General features: G+C 45.8%; 1 protein-coding gene across 3 annotated transcripts in view; it reads left to right on the forward strand.

Moving 5' to 3' along the window:
- Positions 1-7,992: 7,992 nt before the first annotated feature.
- GPR173 (G protein-coupled receptor 173) overlaps positions 7,993-25,983 on the forward strand; it is a 29,523-nt gene continuing 11,532 nt past the window's right edge. For 2 of the 3 annotated variants that reach the window (XM_055106565.2, XM_055106566.2), the window contains exon 1: positions 7,993-8,961. The gene's annotated coding sequence lies outside the window, so the exon portion shown is untranslated. The remainder of the gene's footprint in view (positions 8,962-25,983) is intronic. The other variant, XM_003805895.6, reaches the window with a different exon arrangement.

Genomic DNA, 25,983 nt, shown 5'->3' on the forward strand with positions numbered 1-25,983 from the left:
GCCACCATGCCCGGCCTGAAGTATAAACTTTTAAAAAGTACATAAACACCTCAGAATATTAACTTTGAACTGGAAATATCAATATGATACAACAACATTTTTGCTTCTTTCAAAAAAAATTTTTCCCTGCCTTGTTCATTGGAAATACCCAGAAGCAGTGACACCTAGTATCAATGAACATCCCTAGCACCTGTATCTTGGTGTCTGAATACATCCCAACTAAAACGAACCAGGGCTCCTTGGAGAAATGGCTGATTTCAGGTCTGGAGCAGGAAATGTCCAACATGAGCCTGAGACATCTTTTCCTACCAGAAACCAAGAAAACTATCAAAGACTACTAGTGTCATGTTAAAAAGGCACAGAAACAAACTTGAAAGGGCTCCCACTGGCCAAATATGGGGTAATTTGAACATCAAACAGAATGATAATTGCAATGGATTGAAACACACTGAATATTTTTTTAAATGAGTTCATAATGGCACTAAAAACAAGCAGCAAAAACAAAAAACATAAAAACCTCATTTGAACCATTGGAAATAACTAGGACATCAAGTCCTTCCTCTGAAAATTGGCATTTATAATGACAAAATTATATATTTATTTTGTCTTTCCTATGTAAATTCTATCTTGGGGTAACTCCAATGGCCCAAGTTGATGAAGGGAAGTTTTTGTTTTTGTATTTTTCTGAGACAGAGTCTCCTTCTGTTGCTTGAGCTAGAATGCAATGGTACGATCATAACTCATTGCAGCCTCAAATTCCTGGGCTCACACCATCCTCCAACTTCACCCTTCCAAGTAGCTGGGATTATAGGCACATGCCACTGGGCCCCCTTAATTTTTTAATGTTTGTAGAGATAGGGTGTCACTATTTTGCCCAGGCTGGTCTCAAATTCCTGGCTTCAAGCGATCCTACCTCTTCAGCCTCCCAAAGCGTTTAGATTACAGGCATGAGCCACCACGTCTGGCCAGAAATATTTTACTTGTAGAAGAAGGCTGGTTAATAAATGTAGAAAAATGACAGAATTAGAAAGATCACCACTTGCAAGTCCTAATAAAACAACTGATTCAGGCAACAATCATCAATAGATGAAACCATTAGATGAAAGGTTGATGGGGAAATTTACCATGGAGAGATGAGGCTTTTACCACCTTAACCCACCGATAAATCTTAACATCACTAACAGCAGGACCACCAGACATTATGTGCCACTTGATGTGTTGAAATAGAAATCTCACAGCACCACCTCTAAAGTGTTGCAACTAATAATAATAATAATAGTTATAGTAATAATAATAAATAATAATGATAAATAACCTGAATGCAACAGAGTCTTAAGAGCTAACTTCCAACTCCAGGAAAAAATAGAGTGGTGGGGGGCAGATAAAGAACATGTTAAATGACACCACAAGGGAGCAAACAGAGAAATCCAAAAGATAGGTCCTTCTACAGGACAACTGCAACAAGTCGGTGGCATGAAATGAAAAGTGGGAAGGCAGGACCTGCTCTAGGATTAAGGGACCCTCAAGAGACATGTCAAATCATTCAGTGTGTTCTGGTTTGAACAAGCTGGGTGTAAAAAGACATTTAATTATGAAGACAATTGGGTAACTGTGGTCTTGCTATTATGAGACATCACCAAGGAATTGTCACTATCCTTCAGTGTAATAATGGTATAGTGGTTTTAAGATATTCCTATTTTTTAGAATTGCATACTGAAGTATATAGGGATGTGACACAATGTCTGAGATTTGATTTGAAATACTTCAACAAAAGAAAAAATAGAGTAGATGAAATAAATACAGTAGAATCTTATTCATTGTCCAATCTGAGTAGTGCGTGTATGTGTATTCATGGTAGTATCCTCTGCATGTTTGAAATGTTCATAATTTTAAAAATTAAAGTTTTTTGAGACAATGAAAGGGGATCTTGACTCTAAGAAAATGTTCAGAGTAAGTTGCAAAGGAGCATTTTTATTCAAGCCTTGTTTAGATTCAGTAACTAGGACAGTTTAAATGGGTGAGAAATGAATCAAACCATTCCCAGCTATTTATACACTATGTAAATATTCCTTATGATAGGAATGTGTTTTTATTTTTTAAAATAAAATAATCATTAATGCTGGAGGCTTCTGGATACCATTAATGTTCTATTTCTTGAGCTGAGCAGTGGTTAAGTGGGTGTTCATTTTATAACTATTTCTTCATCTACAAGACTTATGCACATTTCTATCTGTACATTATATTTCACAATTTAAAAAGTTGAATTTTTGAAAAGCATAATTGAAATAGTAGAACATGACACTTTTTCTCCCAATTCAGTGTAGCCTCACTGACTGGTTAAGGAGACCGTCGCAGCCCCATGAAGGTGCTTTCGCCCACCAGATGGTGGAGTACTGTCATTTTAGAGATAGAAACAAGAGCAAATATGGAAGGAGTTCTTAAATCTTCCAAAACCTGCTTATCTCCCTGCCTGCTCAGGGTGATAAACAGAGGGGCACAGGCAGAAAGGAATCAGGTCTCTTCCATTCCTGCAGTGCTGGAGTTGATTCAAAATGGGGGACTGTGGGCCGGGCGCAGTGGCTCACGCCTGTAATCCCAGCACTTTGGGAGGCCGAGATGGGCGGATCACCTGAGGTCAGGAGTTTGAGATCAGCCTGGCCAACATGGCAAAACCCCGTCTCTACTAAAAATACAAAAATTAGCCGGGTGTGGTGGCAGGAGCCTGTAATCCCAGCTACTCGGGAGGCTGAGGCAGGAGAATCACTTGAACCCGGGAGGCGGAGTTTGCAGTGAGCCAAGATCACGCCATTGCACTCCAGCCCAGGTGACAGAGTGAGATTCTGTCTCAAAAAAGAAAAGCAGGGGGACTGTGGCTACAAGTGCATGACTCAGTTTCCCTTGTTCCCCCTGTCTTCTCTCCCTACAACTCTGCCTGATGATTTCTGTGTGCTCATCTCATAAAGACAGGTCTTTCTGGAGAACCCTCTCCTCCCACTGCAAAGGGAGGAAAGCTGCTTCAGAGTGGATAGTGAGTGTGTGTGGGGGCGTTCAGTCCAGCTGGCCCCTCCCACCCTCCTTCGCAAGGCATTCCTTCCCCATCACTGTTCCTCACCATCGCCAACAACAGAACAATCCTTTCTCTTGACGGCCTTGGAAGGTCATGAGTGAAGGCTAACTGAGGGCAAACTGAGATAGCAGGAGTCCAGGTCAAGATCCCTGTCTTGAGATAAAGTCTGAGATCCTTAGGCTAGCATTCAGGGTCTCATCCCTGCCTCCTGAGCATCCCTCATCAGGCAACATCAAATTGCTTCCAGCGTGCTCCAAACACACTACCCTCTGGGACCCCCCAAACCTTTGTACAGGCTGTTTCACTCACCTAGTCACCTTTTTAAATGGAATTAAGAGGTACATGGTACTGATTATGTCTTGACACTGTTCCGAACACTTCACAGATATTACCTCATTTATCCTCACAACCCTATTGTAAGCACTATTATCACCCCATTTAACAGATAAGGAACTTGAGGCACAAGGAGGGTAAGAGGCATGGATTCAAACCCAAGCAGTCTGGTGCCCGAGTCAGTGCTCTTAGCCACTGCACTATGCTGCCTCTTAAACTTCCGACTCACTTCCACTTCTTCCACACTGACCTTGGGTGTCAACACTTCTCCCCACCCCGCCCCTGACATTTTTGGGCTCCCACAGCTCTCAGTTCCCACCTTCACTTCACACTGTAATGAAACAATCTGATTGCCTCTTTTACTTTTTCATTTTTAAAAACTTTGTATTGAAGTAGTATAACACATAAAGTACTCATTTTCTCTCTCCTGCCACCATGTGAAGAAGGTCCTTGCTTCCCCTTCATCTTCCGCCACGCTTGTAAGTTTCCTGAGGCCTCCCAGCCACACAGAACTTTACAGGGCTTTGACACTTGGGTACACGTATCTCATCTAAAGAAGGCACTGACTTCTGCCAGTATCTGACACCAAGCTCAAGCTAACCAAAGCCTCATCTTTAGGCCCGGGCAAAGTTTATATCTTCCAGGTTACAGCAGTTCCATGTAAAGATGATGATCATTCAAGGATTCCAGCCAATTCTTGTCTCGGAATCGGACTCACCTGCTGATGCACCCTGGGGACCCTTAGACCAGGCATCCGGAGATTTCCAATCCCTGGACAGGCAAGGCCAGCACCCTTAAATTGGCAAGAAGAAGATACAGATGACTGGCCTCCTCCCTCATCAACCCTTAAGAATAAGGGATGGAAATCTCTGAAGGGTGAATGAATTAGGAAGAGCACTGGGTGGTTACAGGAGGATGAAAAAACTCAAACAACAGCTAAAACAAGAACTAGGCAAAGAAACAATGGGATAACAGAAAATCCGAAATAAGGGGGAGAAAATGGCCAGAATCCCAGCCAGGGTGACATGTCCATGACTCTTCTGGGAAAACCCAAATAAGGGAGAAAAGGGGTGGTAACCAGAGTGGGGGAGCTGAAATCCCCTCCTTTTCTAGAACATCTAATGATTATTCCACCCCCTAATTAAAGAAACACCCATAAAATTAGAAACCCAAACTCCCTTCTGTGCAACTCGTTCTCACAAACACGCCCGCACTTCTCTCTCTTAAGTGTTTACTTTTGCCTTGCAATAAAAGCTTCTTGCCTTTCCCTTCAAAAGAGAAGAGAAAAGTACTTGAAGTCAGGAGCAGTGGCTCATGCCTGTAAACCCAGCACTTTGGGAAGCAGGAGGACTGCTTCAGCCCAGGAGTTCAAGACCAGCCTGAGCAACATAGTGGGTCTCTGTCTCAATAAAAAGAAACAAAAGAAAAGAAAAGCACTCGAGACATATAAATGAACACTCTCGATGAACTGTTACTAAGCCACCTGAGTAATCAGCTCCAAAATCAAGAACCAGAACATTCCCAGCACTCTAAAAAGTCTCTTTGGCCTGGCGCGGTGGCTCATGCCTGTAATCCCAGCACTTTGGAAGGCAGAGGTGGGCAGATCACCCGAGGTCAGGAGTTCGAATCCAGCCTCTACTGGCCAACATGGTGAAACTCCGCCTCTACTAAAAATACAAAAATTAGCCACACATGGTGGTGGCCGCCTGTAATCCCAGCTATTCAGGAGGCTGAGGCAGGAGAATTGCTTGAATCCGGGAAACAGAGGTTGCAGTGAGCCCAGATGGTGCCTCTGCACTCCACCCTGGGCGACAGAGTGAGACTCCATCTCAAAAAAAATAATAATAAAAATAAAGAAAAGAAAAAAGAAAGAAAGAATGTCTCTTTAGGCCTCCTACTCAGACCCCAATGGTAATCACTATTCTGACTTCTATCACAATACATTGGTTTTGCCTGGTTTTGAACTTTATATGTATGGAATCATACAGTATTCTTTTGTCTGGTTTATTCTGCTCAGTGTAATGTTTGTGGGATTCATCCATATTGTAGTTGTGAGTCATTTCTTCTCATTGATGTATACTATTCCAATGTGCAAATATACCACAATTTATTTTTCATTCTCCTATTGATGGTATTTGGGTTGTTTCCAGTTTGCACTGTTACAAATAGTGCTTTTATGAACATTACCACAATGTCTTTTGGTAAACATATATATGCATTTTGGATGGGCACATACCTAAAAGTAGAACTGCTGGGTTATGAAGTATGCATGTGGTCGCCTTAGTAGATATTGCTAAACAGTTTCCAAAGTGGCTATATCAATTTATACTCTCATCAATACTGTATGAGAGCCCTTATCACTCCACATTCTCACCAATATTCGGTATTGTCTTTTTCCTTTTAGTCAATCTAGTGAGCATGGTTTCATTTTGTATTTTCTTGACTACCAATGAGGTTTAGCACATTTTCCTAAGTTTTTGGCCAGTTGGCTATCCTCTTTTGCAAGGTCCCTGTTCAAGTATCTTGTCTGTTATTCTTTTGGGTTATCTGTCTTTTTCTTATTGGTTGGTAAAAGTTATTTGTATATTCTGGATATGAGCCTTTTACCGGATATATACTTTGCAAATATTTTATCTAATTCTATGACTTATCTTTTCACTATTTTAATGATATCTTTTGATAACCAGAAGTTTTAAATTTTAATGCTGTTCAATGTATCACTCCTTTCCTTTATGGTAATTACTTCTTGTCTTGTTTAATTCCTTCCTTACCCCAAAGTTATAAAGATATTCTCTTACGTCATATTTTAGAAGACTTATTGTTTTGCCATTTTTTTTTTTTGAGACAGAGTCTTGCTCTGTTGCCCAGGCTGGAGTGGAGTGGTACGATCTCGGCTCACTTCAGCCTCGACCTCCTGGGCTTAAGCAATCCTCCTACCTCAGTCTCTGGAGTAGCTGGGACCACAGGTGTGCACCACCACGCTCTGCCAATTTTTGTATTTTTAGTAGAGACGGGGTTTTGTCATGTTGGCCAGGCTTTTCTCAAACTCCTGAGCTCAAGCAATCTGCCTGCCTTGGCCTCACAAAGTTCTGGCATTACAGGCGTGAGCCCGTGCCCAGCCCGTTTTGCCTTTTTTTGTTTGTTTTTCGAGACAGAGTCTTGCTCTGTTGCCCAGGCTGGAGTGCAGTGGTGAGAACACAGCTCACTGCAGCATCCTGGGCTCAAGTGATCCTCCCACCTCAGCCTCCCAAGTAACTGGGACTACAGGCGCACACCACCATGTTCAGATAAGGTTTAAATTTTTTATAAAGACGGGGTCTCAATATGTTGTCCCGGGTGGTCTCAAACTCCTGAACTCAAGCAATCCTCCTGCCTTGGCCTCCGAAAGTGCTGGGATTACAGGTGTGATCCACTACACCCGGCCTCCAAAACATTTTCTAATTTTCCATGGATTTTTCTCCCTCCCCAAAGCATGTGGGCATAAAAATGACCACCGGAGGGCCTTGTCAAAATGCGGGTTTTGAAGCCCCATCTGAAAACCTCCTAGATTAGTATTTCTGGGAGGTAGGCTTGGGTATCTACACTTTACAAGTTCTCCAGGGGATTCAGACGCAAGTGGGTTCCAGGTCCACAGTCTGGTAGCAGAGCCTGCATTTCCTAAGGGCAGAGAGCATAGGTCTGAGTCACCCGGTACTGTTAGTGCCCAGCACTGGGCCTAACATAAAACCATTTGTCATAAATGAAGGAACCAATGGATGAAGGAAGAAAGGAAATAAAACACAATTTCTTATATCAAGATAATTTGAATTCTTGAATGCTGTAACTTAGGGGAACCACTGAAGCATCATTTGGTCCCAATTTAATCATATTTGAAACAAATATTTTTTTCCTTGTCTTCATATCTCTGCCTACCAAGCGTTCTCGTCACCTCTCCTATTCTGTTGTCCTGGGACATGGCTTTAAGTATGGGTTCTGCCTGTCTGCTGGCCCCGAGAAAGTGGGGATGGCACAGGAGATATCCTGAGAGGGGCTGTTCAGAGTTGGGCAGCGCTCCTTTCCCACCCCAACCCCCCAGCCAACCTCCAGGCCTTGCAGGGAAAATGCCCATAGAACCCCATTCTAAATCAGTTTATGAATCCCACCTCTCCGGGCCCTAAGCATGCCTCCCAGCCCAAAGCTTTTGAGAAACTTTCGCCGGACCTTTGTCCCGACCCAGATCCTAGCGTCCTCTATGCCCTGCCTCCTCTGCACTTGTAGCCCATGTGAGTTGCTCTCTCAGCAGCCTCTTGGCCATCTCTCCCCACCTCCACTCATGCCTCTCTCGAGCATCTCAGAAAGGCCCGAGCCTGACTTCCCCAGCCAGCTATTGTCCTGGCAGCACAGCCGCCACGCCAGCGTCCCCACCCAGTCAGCCAGCCAGCCGGCTGCTCCCTGGCCTCGCCAGCCCCCCCCGCCCCCCCCCCGCTCCCCGCCCCGCCCCAGGGAGGACCAGGCTGGCAGCTGGGAGTCTCCCTGCCTGCTCAGCCTTCCTCCTTCCCTCCCTCTCCCTCCCTGCCTCCCTCCTCCTCCGCCCGCCCCTGAGGCAGGGACCGTGCAAATCGAGGAGAGGGGGGACGGACAGGCCTGATGGGGTCCAGCTTAGGGCCCCGGACTCCCCACTGATGCTCTATCCAGGCTGGGTGTCCCCAGCATCGTGGGACCTGGATTTGTGTGCACCGGGGTGGTTCCCAGGCCAGGAGGGTCCCTCTGGGAGGCCCTTGGTGCCCTCGTTTTGCATGAGGACCCCCCTCGGATGCTCTGAGCCACCCTCCTCAACCCGGATCTAAAACCCGGGACACGGCTATCAGGCCAGCCTCTCTCTCCACCCCACCCCCTCCTTCTGGCGTCCATCCCCTCCCCAACACCACCTCTGCTGCTGCCTCTGGCTGTGGACCTGCACCTCTTCCCCATCCCCGCCAGGCCCGGGGAGCGGGGTGAGCCTGGATGAGAGCCCCCCCAACCTGGGGCTCTCCCAGGCCATGGCCCGTGTGCTCCCAGGGAGGAGCCCCGGACCCTGAGCATCTGCTGGAGGCTTGGCAGAGGCCCCGCGGGGACCGTGTCTTCTGAGGACAAAAGGCGGCGGCCAGCAGGCAGACGGAGGGGGGGTGGGGGGTGGGGGGGTAGGGGGACCGGCAGCCAGGCAGGCAGACGGGTAGCAGGGGCCAGCACTGGCCCCCCTCCCAGCTTGGCAGTGGCATGAAGATGGGAGTGGGAGTGTATAGTGGAGGAAGCACCTGCCGGGACCCCCACCTGCCAGCTAGTTGGACACCCCAAGGCTGTGTGCTGCCCACCTGGTGTTCCCCAACACCCCCAGCCCTACCCAGTGCACCCCTCCGGTGCCTGCTTTCCCTGATGCCTGCGATTTAGACCATCCCGGCTGTATCCACGGCAACAGAAGCAGGAGTGTCACTGGCCGCCAGATCACTGAGGGTCCCACAATGTGGCCCGGCCTGTGATTTACCTGGGTGAGACAGCTTGAGCCCCATCGTGGATTCCAAGACATCCCTGCTGAGAGAGCCAAGGTAAGCAGTCAGCATCCCTCCACCAAGGATGGGGGGCTGGGACTTCTGTTCTGTCTCCCCACACATACTTCAGAGTCTCCATCACTGCCATGCTCTCTGTCTCTGTCTGACTGTGTTAGTCTCTTTCTGCTCCATCAAGGGGCTCCTTGGTACCCAAGCCTGGGGACTCCTCATCTTCCCCCCATCTTCCCCAATCCCAAATGTCCCATGAGAAAGGGAACCACCACCTGTTTCCCCTCACAGGGTCTGTTTTTATCATCATGGTTGCGTTTGGGCATGAGGCTGTGTTAATCTTTCCTTGTGTGCTGGCTGTGGAAGGGATGCCTGGGAGCCCGGCGGCCGTGTTCCCTTCACAATGCCTGCACCCTGGGCAGGCTCAGCCTCTTGCGGCTGCTCCTCTCCCTCTCCCTCCTCCTCCACTCTCCTCCAGGATCCCTGGCCTGCTGGCCGGGTGTGTGTGTGTGTGTGTGTGTGTGTGTGTGTGTGTGTGCACCTGGGTAGCAAGCAGGTGGGTAGACATGACAGAGAAGCTGCTCCCAGCCCAGACCATCCCCCACTCCTTCTTTCCTCCTTTCCTTCCTTCCTTCCTTCCACCCTCCCCACCTCCCCATCTCTCCCTACAGGTAGCAGAGTTTTGCTCACTCACCACTGAAGATGTTGCCGATTCCCAGCTAGGGGGAGGAAGTCACTGTAGGGCTAAAGGACAGTGAAGTGGTGGTGGGGAGCACTTCCAGGCCCTAGGCTGCCTGATGGTTCTGTGGGGGCAAAGACCAATCCCATGACAACCTGCAGGGGCCAGGAACAACATGGTTGTCCCTACAGTGTGGGACCCAGCCTCCACCACAAGGCTCTCTGTCTCTGTTTCAGATGTCCATGTTGTGTCTGAGACCCCCCGGATCTTGTGGCCTTGTGCCCAGTAGCCGGAGGTCCATATATCTGGAAGGGCAGGAAAGCCTGGTACATGGAGAACATGGATCCTCCCAGGGACACTTCCCCCAACTACTAGCTCTGCAACTTTAGTGGAAGCATGCCACTTACCGAACCTCAGTTTTCCCATCTGTCAAAGAGACTGGTAACCCTTCCCTGATGGGTGTGTGTAGGGATTGAATGAGTTGGTGCATGTAAGTAAGAGATGTGCATCGAGGTGGCACTGAAGCAATGTCAGCAAAGCTCACAGTCAATATTGTTGCTGATTATTCATGATTAATAGTGTTATCGATTACTTGGAGGAGGGACAGGTCCTTCTTCTCCAGGGTCTCAGCAGAGATCTGGGGAGGGCAGCAAGTGGGCAAATGGAGGGTAGTGGAAGGGAGGCAGGAGAAGCCCTGTGTTAATACTTCTCATTTGTAGAGAATGATAAGTGGTTATGGGCAGAGCCTCCCTCCCCCACCCCACTCCAGTCTTCTTTCCCTGCACTTGTCCCTGTTTGTGCGCACACACACACACGCACACACACACACAGAACCTGGAGCCCCCATGAGCCAGCGGAGGCCTGGCTTGCAGCCTGCAGCCTTCCTGGCCCTGGTGATGTATGTGTCTCCCTGTTGAGGGGAGACTTGGCAAGAGTTTGGCCTGTGGTCAGTGGTTGGCAGGGCCTGGAGATGAGGCTGAAGCTCCTGAGATCACGGGGCTTCGGGTAGAGCTGGGGTGTGGCCCATGCAGCAGCCAGACCTGTGAGGGACGCGTCCCAGGGAGCTGCTCACCTAGAGCCTGGGGTGGGGGAAGAACGGGGTCTGCTGGCTGATTTCAGGGCATGGAGATGTGATGGGACACAGAGTGTGGGGTCGGTGGCCAAGGGAAGAGGAGGAATGGGGAAAGACTGAGGCCCAGAAGACCATCTCTGTGGGGGCAGGGAGGGGGGCTTTGAGGCATAAAGTAGACTTTTCTGAAGAAGCATTTGGTGTGGGAGAGGACCTGGTCTGTGGTCTGGAGGCCTCTGGGCCCGAGCGTGGTTGTATACATGCTACTGAAAATGTGTGGCTGAGTGTGTAGTCTGTGTGTGCATGTCTGTTCATGGGCAGTGTGGCTGTGTATGAACCTGTGTGTGTAAGCAGGCCATGTGATGGCATGCGTGTGAGTGTGTGGGTATCTGGGTAGGCTTGTGTGTGTACTGTGGGGTGGGCATGACTTTGCATGTCTGTCTGGGTGATCAAATGGACATGTTTGATTTTGAGCCTGAGTGTGGGTGTGTTTTCTCTGAGCCATCAGGCCTGTTGAATGTCTGGTTGTATATGTGTGTGGCATCAGTTTTTCTTTGAGTGTACGTGTCTGGTTGTATGTGTATGAGTGTGTGGGTTTCAGAATGCCTGGGTGTGCATGCCCAATTAGATGAATGCCTAGTTGTATCTGCTTGTGCATATTGGTGTGTGCTCATGAGTGTAGGTGCATCTAAAGGGTGTGCTTGTGAGTGTTAAGGGCATATATGTGCATGTCCATGCATGTATGAGAGGGTGTATATGTGTGTGTGTATATATGAGTGTATCTGTCCTGCATTTGTGTAAGCAGGCTTTTGACTTTCTGTGAATGTCTGTATGTGGGTTCTCCAGCATTTTAAATTATATAGATGTCCGTGTGTGCATGTTCCAGTGTATATCACCTGTAGACAAACCTTTATGTCCACATCCGATTAGAGAAATGTTAATATAGGTGGGCACACTAATATAAGGAGGACTAATTTTATGGGTAGGGGAGAGTGTGTGAATGAAAGTCTATTTTGTGGGTATGCCTACATGTGCACATTTGATTATGTATGTGAGTATGGCTGTGTGTGGGGGTGTATGCCTGTCTGCACACAAAAACACACACACACGCAAAATGCTGTGTGCATAGGTGAAATGATGCATTGTCTATATGTCTAATTGTGTTTGTGTGTACACTGTTATGTGTGAGTACATGTCTGTGGCATGCATGAGTAGGTACTTGGGTGTGCGTGTCTCATTATGTGTTTTGTCTGAATTTCTGAGTATGTGAGTGTGAATGTGTATTTGAATATGCCTGTGATTGTGAGTGTATATGTGAGTGTATATGCTAGTAGGTGTGAACATCTGGCTGTGTGTGTTTCATTGAACATGTCTGTATATGCCTGCCTGTCCATACACATATGTCCACACACATCTGTCCACACACACTGTGTGTGTGTGTGTGTGTGAATATGCCTGTGTGTATGCCTGTACATTCAGACAGGCATACACAGAGGTATATTCACATGTGTGAATGTGCCAGTTTGTACAGTTCTAATTATTTGCATGTATGTGTTTGTGTTTATGCATCTTTGTTCTGGAGCATATGTTGTAGAACACAATGTAAGGTAACGTCCATGCGTGTCACTCTCAGCCTACAAGTGTGTTTAAGTGTGTGTGTGTGTGAGGATGTGTGTGAGGATGTGTGTGTCTGTGATGAGTGTGGATCAGTCCTTCTTGTATGGATGTACAGTTGTGTGCATGTGAGTGTACTTCCATGTGTACATGTGTGTGAATATACCTTTGTGTCCAAGTCCATCTGTGAGAATGTAGGTGTAAATGATTCCTCTTTATTGTGTAGCTTCTCATATGGGTGTATGAACTTGTAGGAATGTACATGGTGTACATATCTGGCTGTGATAGTGTGGGCATGTTTTGTGAGTACATTTGTATTTCCATGTCTGAGTGTAAGCATATGGGAATGAATTAATGAACAAGTCTATGTGCATGTGAACATGCCCAGTTGTGTGTACAAGTCTGTGTTAGGAATGTCTGCATATCTATACTTCATGTCATTTACAAGCATGTGCATATCTAGGTGTTTATGTGTGTGAGTGTGTAAATATATGTGGTCATGTCTGGGTGTGTGTGTGCACACATTTGGGAGCTTCCCTGTCTGTGTCCATGTTTGTTCATCATCTCCTTGGGTGTGATACAAAGTCTGTCTGTCTGTGGACATGTGAAGGTATGCCTGTATGTACCCCTGTGTTTGTGAGTGAATGTACGTCATTCATGGGCATTATATCATGTGAATGTATGTCACGCATGCGTGCCTATGTTTAAGAGTAAATGGATGTACACGTATGACTAAGTACAGTGTGAGTGTGTCCATGTGTAAGGATGAGTGTAGGTATTTGTGCATGTGTCTGTCAGTCGATGTGAGAGAGAGATACTTGGCCTTGGGCCTGTGCGGATTGGGCCTTATTGACAAGGGGATGGAAAGGGAGAATACTTACAAGTCTGTGTACCTCAGTATGTATTTGTGTGTATGACTGAGAGTCAGTGGTGCCCTGCGAGACTATGTCTGTCTGTAAGTGTGTAGACATCCTGCAGATTGGCAAACTATGACACCTGATGCCTGTGACCCCCATTCTGGGGCTTCTCTGGCCTTGACCATGTACTGGGCTTTTGTGGGGGTCTCAGGATAATTCCTGTCATTATTCACACTCAAGAAGTGGGCACCAATCATGGCTGATGTCCTACTGGGGAAAAGAGGCCTATTTAGAAAAAGATTCCTTGAAACACAAAGACCTCCCTTCTCATCCCCCCAACCATCAAAGGCCCAGAGTAGAGTGGCATTGTATGATATCTAGGGTTGGTAAATAGTTTTCACTGAGAGGACCCAAATTATGCCATCCAGGCAGAAATCTAGATGTGAGTGTGTATATATAAAAGTGAAAGTATCTTAGTAGAGTGTGTGTGTGTGTGTGTGTGTGTGTAGACTGGTATATCTGGTGAGAGAGAAAGGATGTGGTCTGCATGTATGTAAGAGAGAGCATGGGCCGGGTGCGGTGGCTCATGCCTGTAATCCCAGCACTTTGGGAGGCCAAGGCGGGTGGATCTCCTAAGGTCAGGAGTTTGAGACCAGCCTGACCAGTATGGTGAAACCCCATCTCTACTAAAAATACAACTGGGCGTGGTGGTGCATGCCTGTAGTCCCAGCTACTTGGGAGGCTGAGACAGGAGAATTGCTTGAACCCAGGAGTTGGAGGTTGCAGTGAGCCCAGATCATGCCACTGCACTCCAGCCTGGGCGACAGAGCGAGACTCCATCTAAAAAAAAAAAAGAGAGAGAGAGCACATGGGTGTATGGGTGTTTCTGGGTAGGGTGTGCGTGTGAGGCATTTGGGTGTGTTTGGGATTGGGGGGTGAGTGTGGTTGTATGTAAAGTGGCCTGTGTGTGTGGAGGATGGTATGAGTGAGAGTTGGGTTGGGGATATGTGTGAGGATGTGTGTATTTGAGGGGTGTGTGAGTATGGGTTTATCTGGATGGTGAGATAGGGTGGGGGATACCTGGGTGGCGTATGTGTTTGCTGGTGTGGCTGTGGCTGTACTGTGTGTGTAAGAGAGTGTGGGTGTTTCCTGGGTGGAGTATGTATATGAGGGAGTATGGGTATATTGGGGTCAGGGAGATCCAAGTGTGGTTATATGTGGATGATATGTCAGTAGGTGAGAGCACAAGTGTATCTAGGCAATGGAAGTGTGTGATAGGGTGTATTGTGATGGTGTGCATGAGAAAGAGAATTTGGGCACATCTGGGTGAGGGTGGGGGTGTATATAATTGGGGGTGTCTATGGAGTGTGTGTATGGGTGGTGTGTGTGAGACAGTATGGATGTATCTGCATTGTGTGTGTGCAGTGTGAGTAGATCTGGCTGATGGTGATTAAGAGAGAATTGGGGGTCGAGATTGTGTTTGTGTGTAAGAGAGAGTGGGGGTGTTTCTGAGTGTGGTAGGGGTGTGAGCACGCATGTCTCCTGTAGGAAGAGCATGTATGTGTATCTGGATGAGGTGTGAGAGTTTGGGTTTAACTGGGTTGGAGGCGAGTGTGGATGTAGTGGGGGGGTGTATCAGAATATAGGTGCATGTGAGGTGTGGATGTATCCAGATGGTGTGTGAAAGAGAAAGTGTGTAGGTACGTTTGGGCTGTGTGTGAGACAGTGTGTGGATGTATTGGGGGTGGAGTGGGTTTGAATGTGGGTGTATCCGGATGGTAGGTGAGTGAGAGCACGGGTATATTTGGGTGATGGAGTGTGTAGTAAGGTATGTCTGGATGGCGTGTGGTGAGAGCTTTGGTTGTATCTGGGTGGAGAGTGCGGGCGTATACGTACTTGGGTGTGGATGTGAATGTGTATAACTGGATGGGTTGTGTAAAAGAGAGTTGGGGGCACAGCTGAGTGGGAAGTGTGTGTATGGAGTGTGGGTGCTTGTGGGTGGTGTGGAGGAGATGAGAGCATGGGTGGATCTGGGGAGTGGGGCGTGTGCAGAGGTGCACTGGATGGCATGTGTGAGAGTTGGATATGTCCAGGTGGGTTGTGTGTGGATGTAGTTATACCTGGGTGGTACATGTGGCTTTGAGTGGATCTCCATGGTCTATATGGGATGAATCTGGATGATGATATATGAGAGGGTGGATGTGTCTGCATGGGGCTGTGAGAGGGGCTGTATTTGGAGTGTGCGTGTGCTGTAAGAGTGGGGCTGTATTTGGAGTGTGTGTGTGTGTGTGTATGGGTATGAGAATGATGTGTGTGTCTGTGTGTGTGGATGTATTTGGCTTGGGAATTTGTGAGTGTGAGTACTTGGATGGGGTGTGGGTAAGTGTAGTGCCTTTGGAAGGTATGTGTGTCATTGTGGGTGTGTCTTAATACTGTGTGTGAGAGAGAGAGAGAGATTGTAGGTGCGCCTGGTTCGGGTATGAGGGCTCTGAGTTGGGGTGGGGTACAAGTTTGAGTGTATCTGTGTGATGTTTGTGAGAGTGTGGGTGTACTGAATTGGGAGTTTGCATAAGTGTGGAGGGCCTGTGCGTGTAAGTGCATTTGAGATGTGTGTATATGAGAACGGGTGTATTTAGATGGGATTTGTGTGAGAGGGTGTGGGTGTATCAGTGTTGGGTATATGTATGAAAGTAGGTGTATTTGAGGAGAATGTGGGCACATCTGAGTTGGAGTATGTGAGAGTGTGGGGTATATCTAAGACCGCGAAGACCTATAGGATGTGAGCAGGGCTCAGCCTATGTCTGAACGTCTACATGGCTATGAATCAGGATGTGTATATCTAAATAGGATGTGTCATCTCTGGGTGGTGTGAGAGTGTGTGGGTGTGTGTGTGAGTGTGAGTGAATCTGGGGGGTGTGCATGTGGCTGCATCCGGCCACATGTGTGAGTATGTGGCCAGCATGTGAGTATGAGGATAGCATGTGTGAGTATTTGGGTGAGGAATATATCTGAGAATGTGAGTGTATCTGTGTGTGAGTGTGTAGGTGGTATATCTGGAGGTTTTGTGTGTTCAATAATGTGGTTTTGTCTGGGTAGGGTGTGTGATTGTGGGCATGTGTATGAATGTGTATATATTTCCCGGGGCATATATATCTCTGCTGGAATGTCTGTAAATGTGAACGTGTCCATGTTTGTTTATGTATGTGACTAGGTGCGTGTGGCCATTTATACCTGAGTGTATCAGCTGGATTGGGTGTGCACGTACTTGTGCTAAAGTGGTATGTATCTGTACTTGTGCATGAGGTGAGTGTATTTCTACATGTAAGTTGGATCTGCAAGGTCCCTGGAGGCAGCCTTTGTGTTTGAATCCTAGTTCTGCCATTTATTAGCTGTATGGCTTTGGGCAAGTCACCTAAGCTCAACAAAGCCCCATTGTCTTATCTGTAAAAGTGGGAGTACTATTACCTATCTCATAGGATGAGGATTGGGTGAGTTATATGAAAAGCACTTAGAGGCTGGACGCGTTGGCTCACGCCTGTAATCTCAGCACTTTGGGAGGCTGAGGCAGGCAGATCACTTGAGGTCAGGAGTTTGAGACCAGCCTGGCCAATGTGGTGAAACCCTGTCTCTACTAAAAATACAAAAATTAGCCGGGTGTGGTGGCACACGCCTGTAATCCCAGCTACTCGGGAGGCTGAGGCAGGAGAATCACTTGAACCCGGGAGGTGGAGGTTGCAGTGAGCTGAGATCATGCCATTGCACTCCAGCCTAGGCAACAAGAGTGAAACTCCATCTCAAAAAAAAAAAAAAAAGAAAGAAAAAGAAAAAAGTGGCTGGGCATGGTGGCTCACACCTGTAATCCCAGCACTTTGGGAGCCGAGGTGGGCGGATCACCTGAGTTCGGGAGTTCGAGACCAGCCTGACCAACATGGAGAAACCCCGTCTCTACTAAAAAAAAAAAACACACACACACACACAAAATTAGCCAGGCGTGGTGGCGCATGCCTGTAATACCAGCTACTCAGGAAGCTGAGGCAGGAGTGTCACTTGAACCCGGGACGTGGAGGTTGCAGTGAGCCGAGATCGTGCCATTGCACTCCAGCCTGGGCAACAAGAGTGAAACTCCGTCTCAAAAAAGAGAAAAAGAAAAGAAAAGAAAAAGAAACAGAAGGAAAAGAAAGAAAGAGAAAAGAAAAGAAAAGCACTTCAAGCAGTGCCTGGCATGTAATGAGTCCTCTGCACCATATAAGCCATTACGTACTACCATAATTATTAGCCATGCCAGTGTGTAATAGTATGTGTCCATCTGCAAGTGTGAATGGGGTTTCTATGTGCATATTTGCCCTGTTATCTGTATCTATACGTCTGTGTGACAGAATGAGCATATCCTGTGTGTATCTGTGTTTGTACATGAAAGTGGGTTTGTACTTCTGTGTATCCCAGTGTGCATGTAAAACCACGAGCATGAGAGAAAGGAAGCATGTGTCCCGGGCATGAATGGAGGGGGTTGGCCCCGTGTGTATATTTCCCAGTGCACACACATCTGGGTGTATGAGTGCACATGCCTGTATCTGTGGTAGTGTAATGTCTGTGAGTGTGGGTGTGACCTGCACTGCTGGTGTGTCTGCACATGTGAGCATGCTTCTATCTGGGTGTGTGCATGCCAGTGTGTTTTTATCTGCCTATGTAAACAGGTTTGTAGGGGTCAATATGCAAATGTATGTATGTGAATCTCTGTTGTGAGAGCCTATAAATGTCAAAAGGTTGGTATCCAGGTTTATATGCGATGATCCAGGTGCACGTGTGTGTGTGTATGTAAAGGGCTAGTGTGCATCTGAGGGTCTCTCTGTATTTATAAACCTCAGTGGCTATGTGGGTGTGTATGATTGAGTCTGCATTGCTCTACATGCCTGCTTGCCTTTGTGTGTGTGTAGCAGTGAGGCTGAGCCATGTGCTTGTATGCGTGAGCAGGTCTGTATTATGTGTATATGGATGTGTTCCAGGGCAGATTTGTGAGAGTGGCTTTGTATAATAATAGAGTGGGTTTTAATCTCTTAGTGTAAGAACCAGTGGGATGGGGCACGGGAGGGCCTGGATCTATATAGGATGTGAGCAGGACTTGACCTATGTCTTCTTATGTCTGCGCATGTAACACTGTATCTGTAAGTGTGTAGGTTCATGTAGTTTGGTTCATATGTATGTATGTATGTAAGTGCCTATGTAAATGGTGAACGCATTTCGCCTAGACCTGTATTCCTTTTTTTTTTTTCGTAGAAGAAAGACTATTAAGAAGGCTTTGAAGTTAAAAAATAAAACTCTAGGCCGAGCGCGGTGGCTGACGCCTGTAATCCCAGCACTTTGGGAGGCCGAGGCGGGCGGATCACGAGGTCAGGAGATCAAGACCATCCTGGCTAACATGGTGAAACCCCGTCTCTACTAAAAATACAACAAATTAGCCGGGCGTGGTGGCAGGCGCCTGTAGCCCCAGCTACTCGGGAGGCTAAGGCAGGAGAATGGCGTGAACCCAGGAGGCAGAGTTTGTAGTGAGCCGAGATTGCGCCACTGCACTCCAGCCTGGGAGACAGAGCGAGACTCCATCTCAAAAAAAAAAAAAAAAAGAAAGAAAGGCAGTTATATAGTTATATCTGTGTATTGTATGCGTGTGTATCTTTGAGCTATTTGCTGGTGTGTGGGTATCTACATGCATGCCTAGCTGCTTCTGTGCAGTTAACGGGGGATGTTTGTGTGTCTGTATATGAGTGTCTCATTGTGCTTATCGGCTGGTCTGAATGTGAGTGCAAATTTGAATTTCCATGTACACATGTCCCCGTGTGCACATATCTGTCTGTATGTGCTAGTGTTTCTATGTAATGTGACTAGATGTAAATGTGTTAGGGCATTCACAACCTGGGACACAGAGAAAGTGAAATATTTTATGGCACGCTGGAGTAAACTGAAGAGGGTTAGGGGTACTAGAGTTGAGTGAAAAGGAATTTCTTACATTTTCCTCATATTATACAATTACGGGAAGAAAATTAAAATGCAGAATTTTAGGGGAGTTATTAAATATTGAATTTGTGTACAACTTTCAAATGAAATCTTTTCAGTTTTTTATGACACACTTGAGCTCACTTCTAGAAACATGTCTTAGTCTGTTTTGTGCTGCTCTAACAGAATACTTGAGACTGGGTAATTTTTAACAAGCAGAGATTTCTTTCTTACAGTTCTGGAGGCTAGGAAGTCCAAGGTTGAGGGGCATGCATCTAGCAAGGGCCTCCTTCCTGCGTCATCCCATAGTGAAGGGCAGAAAGGCAAGAGAACACACTTTTGCATGAGAGAGAGAAAGAGAGAGAAGAGAAGGGAAGAGAAGAGAAGGGAAGAGAAGAGAAGAGAAGGGAGCCGAACTCATCTATTTATCAGGAACCCTTCTTATGATAGAAACCCACTCCCATGAAAACAGGATTAATCTGTTTATGGGGGCAGAGTCCTCATTACCTCATCACTTCTTAAAGGTCTCACTTCTCAGTACTGCTGCATTGGGGATTAGGTTTCCAACACATGAACTTCGGAAGCATTCTTCCTTGACTCCCAAAATCCATGTCCTTCTCACGTCTAAAATAGATTAATTCCATCCCAATAGCCCCAAAGTCTTGACTCGTTCCAGCACCAACTCAAAATTCCAAAGTCCAGAGTCCCATTTGAATCAGACAGGAGAGACTCCAGGTGCAATTCATCCTGAGGCAAATTTCTCTCCAGATGTTAGCCTATGAAAATAGCAAATTACTTTCTTCCAAAATACAATGGTGGGACAGGCATAGGATAGACATTCCCATTCCAAAAGGGAGAAATAAGCAAGAAGAAAGGGGTAACTGGTCCCAAGTAAGTCCAAAATCCAACAGAAAAAAAAAAAATTGTCTTCTTCTTTTTTTTTTTTTTTTTTTTGAGTTAAGGTCTCCCTCTCTGTCACCCAGGCTGGAGTACAGTGATGGGATCACAGTGTCACAGCTCACTGCAGCCTCAACCTCCTGGGCTCAAGCGATCCTCTCACCTCACCTCCCCGAGTTTTTGTAGAGATGGGATTTGGCCATGTTGCCCAGGCTGGTCTTGAACTCCTGGGCTCAAGCGATCCACCCACCTCAGCCTCTCGAACTGCTGGGATTACCGTGCCCAGCCAACATTAAGTCTTAAAGCTGGAGAATGATCTTTGACTCTGCGTCCTGCATCTTGGGCACACTAGAGCTGGGCTGGGCCCCCAAGGTCTTGAGCAGCCCTGCCCCTATGGCTTTGCTGGGCTCAGTCCACCCAGCAGCTCTCATGGGTTGAAGTCTCATGCCTCCAGCCTTCCCAGGCTGGAGTTGCACATTCGTGGTCCTGTAGTTCTGTGGTCTTGGGACAGCCCCACTCCCACAGTTCCACTAAGTGTTGCCTTAGTGGGAGCCCTCTGCAGTGGCTCCATCCCTATGACAAGTCTCTGCTTGGTTCCCCAGGCTGTCCATGAAATTCTTTGAAATCTAGACAAAGGAAGCCATGGTTCCACAACTCGTGCATTCTGTGTGCCTACAGAATTAGCACCACGTGGACACCATCAAGGTTTACAGGTTATACTTTCTGGAGCAGCAAGTCGAGCTGCACTTGGGCCTGCTTGAGCCACAGCAGGGGCAGCCAAGGGGTACTGCTCCAGAATTGAAGGAGCAGAGTCCCAAGGTGGCACAGGGCAGCAAATGCTCAAGTCCTAGGGGTACCTCTCTAGAAACCTTGCCCTCAAGATCCTAGCTTGCCTCAAAGGCCTCTGAATAGAATCTGGCTTCCTTCTACCCATATTAGTCTCTTTAGCAGTCTCTTGGTCACACCCTTAGTATTCTCTCCCCAACATGCTTTTGTATTTTTTACATGGTCAAGCTGAGAGTTTTCCAAATCTTTCTGTTCTGCTTCTCTTTTAATTATAAATTCTGTATTTAAATCGTTTTTCTCTCATTTTGCTGTACATAGCCAAAAGTAGTCATGCGGCATCTCAAACATTTTGCTGCTTAGATTTTTTTTCTGCTATATATGCTAGTTTATGACTCTTAAATTCTGCCTTCCACTAAGTCCTAGGACATGAACACGATTCTGCCAAATCTTTGCACGCATATAACAAAGGTGGCTTTTATTCCAGTTTCCAATACCTTATTTCTCATTTCCATCGGAGACCTCATCAAAATGGCCTTTACCATCCATATTTCTGATCGTGGAATTAGAAACAAAGCTAAGGAGCCTAAATCTCCTTAGGGATTACTTAAGTGGTCATGATCAGAACCACTTGGCAATTACATTTTTAACACATGAAATCAGAACTGATCATGGCCACTTAAGTAATCCCTAAGGAGGTTTAGGCTCTCCCTATAGCACTTGTCTTCTTCTGAGGCCTCACCCAAAATCACCCTTAACCCTCTATTAATGGCTTTACAGGCTTTTTCTAGCCTGCTTCTCCATATTCTTTCAACCTCTACCCATTACCCAGTTCCAAAGCCACTTCCACATTTTCAGGCATTATAGCAACAACCCCATTCTTGGCACCAATCTTCTTAGTCCATTTCGCGCTACTATAACAATATTTGAGACTGGGTAATTTGTAAAGAACAGAGATTTTAGGCTAGGCGCAGTGGCTCACACATGTAATCCCAGCGCTTTGGTAGGCCAAGGCGGGAGGATTGCTTGAGGTCAGGAGTTCAAGACTAGCCTGGCCAACATGGTGAAACTGCATCTCTACTAAAAATACAAAAATTAGCCGGGCATCCTGGTGGCAGGCCCCTGTAGTCCCAGCTACTTGGGAGGCTGAGGCACAAAAATCACTTGAAACCGGGAGGCAGAGGTTGCAGCAAGCCTAGATCACGCCACTGCACTCCAGCCTGGGTGACAGAGCGAGACTCTGTCTCAAAAAAAAAAAGGAACAGAGATTTTATTTTATTTCTTATCATTCTGGAGGCTGGGCTGTCCAAGATCATGTGGCTACATCTGGTGAGAGCCTTCTTGCTGCATCATCCCATGGTGGAAGGCAATAGGGCAAGAGAGCATGTGCACATGACAAAGAGAGAAGGGAAGTGGGTAGAACTCATCCTTTTATCAGGAACCCATTTCTGTGATAACCAACCCACTCCTGTGATAACAACATTAATCCATTTATGAGGGAAGAGTCCTCATAACCTCATTACCTCTTAAAGGTCCCACCTGTCAACACTGTTGCATTGGGGATTAAGTTTTTAACACATGAACTTTAGGGGACACATTCAAACCATAGCAGACCATAACTTTTAAATTCACTAATGTGAATTTGTAGTGGTCAACATCCATGCCCACTTCTGATCAAGTCATAAGTGGTTTGATTTATTTTATGGTCCTTTGATTCATTTATGGTCATTTTAATCTTGACTTGGCAAATCCACTGGTGCTGAGCATAGATCTTCTACATCAAGTTATTGTGTTTCTTGGTAAAAGCTCAAACAAAGGAAATGAAGTAAATAACAATTGGTAGTTTTGACACAGATATAAACTTCTATTGTGGCCTGCCAGTTTTTGATCTTGGAAAGCATGTTGTTGAAGGTAAGACACATTCCATGGAGATTGCTCACACACAACCCAATGTTTGACCTAATGCCCTCAGTAATTAGCCTGAATGTATGAAATGTAGCTGCATGATTCTACAGGTCAGCAGAGCTGACCTCAAAAACACAAACTTTGGGGTCATCAGATAACATTTTGGTTTCTCAGAAGCATCAGGTGCAGTTACTAGTGTTGAGTATGGCTGGTGCTTTCACACCATACCCACCTTTCTTAAGAAATGGAACAACTGCTTATTCGTGCCTTCCTTTTCCACCTCCCTTTTATAATTCTCTTGTTCTTGTCATGGCCAGGCAGAGACTAAGGTTTTGTGCTTGAAATAGCTGCATGATCTTTTCTATCTTTTGGTAGTCACCATCAACAGGAAATTGCTAGCCTAAGTAAGTTGCAGCTAATGGTCAAAGAGTATTTTTTAGTGGGTTAAAACTCGTTTCTCGACAAATATTCAGAATTTGGATAATTTGTAGTGTTTGAATTTTGTGCTTCAAAGGGAGGATTCTTTTTTAAATGTAGCATCTCTTTCTTTTCTTTCAATCAAATATGAAATTTCTTGTAACAAATGCAGGCCAGGTGCGGTGGCTCATGCCTGTAATCCCAGCACTTAGGGAAGCTGAGGTGGGAGGATTGCTTGAGCCCAGGAGTTTGAGACCAACCTGGGCAACGTGACGAAACCCCGTCTCTACCAAAAATACAAAAATTAGCTGGGCATGGTGGCGCGTGCCTGTGATCCCAGCTATTCAGGAGGCTGAGGTGGGAGGATTGCTTGAGCCTGGGAGGTTGAGGCTGCAGTGAGCCATGATCACCTCACTGCACTCCAGCCTGGGTGACAGAGTGAGACCCTGTTTCCAAAATAAATAAATAAATAAATGCTCACAAATTGAATGCAACAGAAAATTTTCATTTTGTGTATCTTAAAATAATGATGAAGCTTTTCCCCTAAGTGAATGCAGACATTGCTCTACTTACCCTAATAAGTCTTCTTTAGTATTCAAATTGCAACACCAAGTAAACATCACCCAGGGAACCATACTTGACTTCACATTTCCTAAGTTGAAGTTTTGCTTCAAATCCATAAACTCTGTCAGTAGTCTTCACGCTATTCTTTAGTGTCTTTAACATTTTTTATGTAACTTTATTCGTGTGCAAAAAAAGCCATTTGTTGAAGCCAGTAAACATAAAATCTGTGCCTGAGCTCAGGAGTTCGAAATCAGCCTGGGCAACATGGTAAAACCCCGTCTCTACTAAAAATACAAAAAAAAGAAAAATTAGCTGGGCATGGCAGTGTGCGCCTGTAGTCCCAGCTACTTGGGAGGCAGAGGCAGGAGAATCGCTTGAACCCGGGAGGCGGAGGTTGCAGTGAGCCGAGATTGCACTACTGCACTCCAGCCTGGGCAACAGCGAGACTAAAAAAAAAAAAAAATCTGAAAAATGAGAAGCATTCACAAAGAAATGTTGCCATGTTTCTTTTACCTCATTATTATTATTATTATTATTACTATTATTTTTACCAAATCTCTACACATTTGGGTTTAAAACAACACGGAAGGGTGTACTGATCCCAGTTCCTTACAGAAAGCTGAAAGGCAGGTGGGAAATGTCTTGGATTTAATTACATTCATCTGGCATAATTTACTGTGGAAATGAGACCTATAGACAAACTTACAGGTGAGGGCTCCTCAGTAAATGAATCTCAGAGTTTTCCAAACAAACTGCTGTTGTAAACAGCAGCATCTGTCCACAGACTTATGCAGTTTCCACAGTATTTCAAAATATTCATGTATCACTTTGAATATTTCAAACTTAGTTTATGTTGGTGCTTCTTGTACTTCTCTTCAAGTTTCTAACTAGTACTGTAAACTATGCAATGTCAACACCCATAGATGCATGGGTAGAAAATGAAAACCTTTCTGATTGAACATCTAAGTTAGTGTCATCTCAATGCCCTTTGACCTGTCACCAGTGTATCTCCTAACAGCAATAATTGAACATGGCCCCTTTCCTATTCCCTTTACCTCATTGGTCTTAAAAATAGTGTAGACAATTTCCCTGCACACCGCTAACCTGTGAGATTCTACTGGGAGGGGCATCTTAGCTTTACTTGTTAATCAAACAACCCTGTCACTAGCCGGTTGAGCTCCAGCTAAAAATATTCTAACCCATCTCATAAAAGATCCCAGTTTCTCAATTTGCACTGCCAGATGCTTTAAAAATTCCAAATCTTTCTATTGAAGGGGTCAGCAGACCTCTGTGAGTTCTGAAAACTGATTTTTCTCTGCATTCTTAAGAAAGCAACACTCTGGCGGGGCGCGGTGGCTCACGCCTGTAATCCCAGCACTTTGGGAGGTCGAGGCGGGCGGATCACGAGGTCAGGAGATCAAGACCATCCTGGCTAACACAGTGAAACCCCGTCTCTACTAAAATACAAAAAATTAGCCGGGCATAGTGGCAGGTGCCTGTAGTCCCAGCTACTCGGGAGGCTGAGGCAGGAGAATGGCATGAACCTGGGAGGCAGAGCTTGCAGTGAGCCGAGATCGTGCCACTGCACTCCCGCCTGGGCAACAGAGCGAGACTCCATCTCAAAAAAAAAAAAAAAAAGAAAGCAGCACTCTGAAACAAAGTCATAAAGCAACTCAATTAAACTATTGTTGGGCTTCATTCATTTATTGACAAATATTTTTATGTAAAAACAAAAGATAGTAAGTATGAAATCCCACCAGGAATCAGATTTGGTTAATTTTTAGTATCAAATACCAATCACAAGTAAATCAATCAATAAACCAAGAAATGATAAAAATGATATTGTCGTAATATTTTTAAAAGAGTCCTGACCTTTTAGGAGTAGATACTGAAATACTTAAGGATGAAATGATATAACAGATATGCTTCAGAATACTGGGAGTGAGGGAAGTGGGTAGGGTTATAGGCAGAATGAGACTAGCTATGAGTTGGTAATTGGTAAGTCTGGGCAATGGATCCACTGAGGTTCATTACAGTATTCTCTTTACTTTTTAATGTTTGAAATACTCTATAATAAAACTTTTTTATAAAAAAGTAACAATCAGAAAAATAAAATAATACTGTTCTCTTTAGAAACACCTAATACTATACTATATAATAGTCCACATAGCAACAATCATACAATGCTTCTATTTTTTCTGTTTCTTGGTGATAAGACAGCCCTCCTATTTTTGTAGAAGAAAAAAACTTGAGGAAAAATAAGAAGAAAATCAAATTAAAAGAAAAATAGGCGGGGT

Source organism: Pan paniscus, chromosome X (genome assembly GCF_029289425.2).
Source record: "Pan paniscus chromosome X, NHGRI_mPanPan1-v2.0_pri, whole genome shotgun sequence".
NCBI lineage: Eukaryota > Metazoa > Chordata > Mammalia > Primates > Hominidae > Pan > Pan paniscus.